Source organism: Condylura cristata, unplaced genomic scaffold, assembly GCF_000260355.1.
Source record: "Condylura cristata isolate star-nosed mole 26May11 unplaced genomic scaffold, ConCri1.0 scaffold00007, whole genome shotgun sequence".
Taxonomy (NCBI): Eukaryota; Metazoa; Chordata; class Mammalia; order Eulipotyphla; family Talpidae; genus Condylura; species Condylura cristata.
In genome coordinates, this window is record NW_004567108.1 from 16659526 (window position 1) to 16662643 (window position 3118).

The following is a 3118-nucleotide window of genomic DNA, read 5'->3' on the forward strand; positions in this document are numbered from 1 at the left end:
AAAAAGCATACATAAATTTCTATCTTCTTGGCAAAAGTGGTAAATATTGATTAACCTTCGTAAGTACTATCAGGAACCTGATTCAAGTATTTGCTTTGAAGACTTGACACAGAACATATTTACAGACTAAGTAATTTAATATTTTTGTAGCTCACTGTCAAATCGACATTTATAACTCTATCAAAATTTCTTCAGATAAAAATTATCCTAAAGGTAATTTAGTTATCCTAAATATGATTTTTTTTGTAGTTTGAAATAATCTACAAAATATACATATTAATTTTATCGCTAACAAAGAACTGATAGACATGAAATAGAGAAAATGATTTTTCTAAAGTTTTTCATTTCATCCATTTCATTGCAAATTTTATTATCTTAAAGACAAATATTCAATAAAATAATGAGAACTGTCAATTATTCCAATTTTGGCTGATGAAATTCAATAATTAATACTTAAAATCCATTTTTAAGTACTTGATTAAATCATCTGCAATTTATTGATCAGGAATACATACTGGACTATCCAGGAATCTACCCTGGCAACTAAAATGAGTAGTGCTACTCAGTATTTAAAGCAAGGGGGCAATATTAGGTCAGCTTAAATGTTTACTGTGGTACCTACAAACTAAGAATTGACAAATCAAGTATCTAACAACGAAATGTAAGGTCACTATAAATCACCTTATTTTAAATTATGTTTTAAAATGGAAGAGGAAAACAAATGGACTGTGTGGAAGAAATTAAGCCCAAAAAACTTCTCAAGAAACGAAGTAATGAAATCAAGAGAACACTAAAATTAGATTCATATATTATTACAAAGATCTCAACTTACATACTTAAATTTAGGCAAGAACAACACTGACATAATAGAGAAAAATTCTGGTATGCAGTGAAACAATTTCTTCAGTACTATGACATGGAAAAATTGGTATAAATACATATAAATTAAAACCTCAATGGACAAGGACCTTGTCTATTTTCATTCACTGGCGTATTGGAAGGCTATTATAAAGTTAATCAGCACCTGCTTAAGTCCTTAATAAGTAAATGAGAAAATAATTTGAAAAGCAAATTATCAAAATTTTGAAATTTAATGTTTGTGCTAAAATTAACTTTTAGGAAAAAATGTTTTCAATATAAAACCATATAATGCCAAGACTTTCATTGTCTGGACATTTAAATTATTAGTTGCCAGTAACACTTGAGAAAGTATAGTATAATTATGCTTCCTTAAACAAATGGAAATATTAGTATCTTTAAATAGTTAAAAACATGTTTTAAGCCATTTGTATATTAAAGTTGTTGGATTTACTAAACAATGTCTAATTATTTATATTGTTGTAAATTACCTATCAAAACTATTTTCTTGTTCATAATTCCATATATAAAGTATGATTGATTATACATAATAGTCAAAGGCTTATTGCAGTTCTGTGTTTAATGGTACACATATTTTAACAGTAAAAGGCCAATTTTTCCAGCTACAAGGAAATAAAATCCTCTTTGTTTCAGAGTTCTCAAAAAAAAAAAACCAAAACTATCAGTTTGAGTATACCTAGTGCTATCCTAAATTAAGTAAATGTAAACAAATACCAGTTAAAGGGTGAATTAAAATATACACACTAAGCCTGACTTCAGCTTGTATTGAATCTTTTCTTTAGAAGGAAACTGTAAAAATAAATCTCACTAGCATTGCTTTGCTTGACAGCATAATTGAGTAGCAACCAAAGTAGCCATATGTGGTCCTTTATATCAGGCCTCAGAAACACCTTCTGAATCACTGTGCCCGGCACATACTTCTTGCTCCATAAGTACTTGCTGACTGAACTTTTCCAGTAGTGCTGGATTTGAACTAAGCCAACCAAATCCGCACACTTTAACTTAGTGAAAACAGCATGTAGTTTGCAAGAAAGAGGACAGAATGGATGAGGAACGCAGTCGATGATTTAGGAAGACTTCACAGTTGATTAGCCCAGTATGTGATCTACTAATCAGCGTCCCCAAATCCATTCAGATACCTCAAAACAAATAATTATTACTATTTTGTGAGCTTCTGGAGCTGCGAAGGCTTTCAACTGTCTACAAGTAGAGCCTTTTTTAAGAACGCTAATAAATTTGCTTTTCCCCCTATAAAAGATGTCTTCCCATCTTTCACAAAGTTCTCCATAACATATAATATTGGGGGCTAGCGTTCAGAAATTAGTGTTGGAAGGGAAGGACGGGGGTCAAGGTCTTTATAATCATCATTCATTCATTAATCAAATGTTGTAACTTTCTATTAAGAACACAATTCTGTGGCGCGGATCATTCTGGACACTATGCAAAACAGTAGCGAAAACACAACGTCTTGCCCTCCTGGAGCTTTTATTCTACTGGGGGAAAACTGGTAAGCTAAACATTTAAGATGTGTACCCTACCTGACCGAGGAATGGGGAAAGAGGGATGGGGATAGAGAACTTGCAGTTCAAGGAGTGGCCGGCGGAAGCCCCGAGGTGACATTTGAGCAGAAGCCTGAAGGTGAGGGCGTAAGCCGGTGGATATTTGTGGAAAGAGCCCGTCAGAGGTTAGGATCCCAGAGCTGCTGGCCCCCAGCCCTTGGCCCGTAAAGACTTTGGCTTCTGCTCTCTCAGCTAGATGCAAAACCCGTATACTCTAGAATAACGGGGCGACACGATCAGATTTAATCTCTCGAGAGACCTTCGAGGCCGAAGAACCTGTAGACAAACGTTCCCATTTACTTTTCGCGTGGTGGGCCAGAGCCACATCCGTACATAATACAAAATACACTTCCAATTCCGGAGCGACAACACACATTTCATCCCGTCTGAGTAAAATCCGCTTACCTACTGCACGTTTTACCTGAAGAACAAACAGCCCCCTCTTATTAATTTACAAAGAGAACTCAACAGAGAACCGTGGGCCGACAGCGTTATTTCATGGGTTACAGTAAGAGGCTACAAGCATGTACTGGACACGTGATCACATTTGTACTCCAGCCTGGTCCAGGACCTCCCTGTTTCAAACGTACAGAGGACAACGAGGTTCGAAACGGGCTGGCCCCAGGCCCACCCGTCGCCGTGGGCGCGCGGGCGGCCGAGGTCCGGCCGGCGGCTCCGCT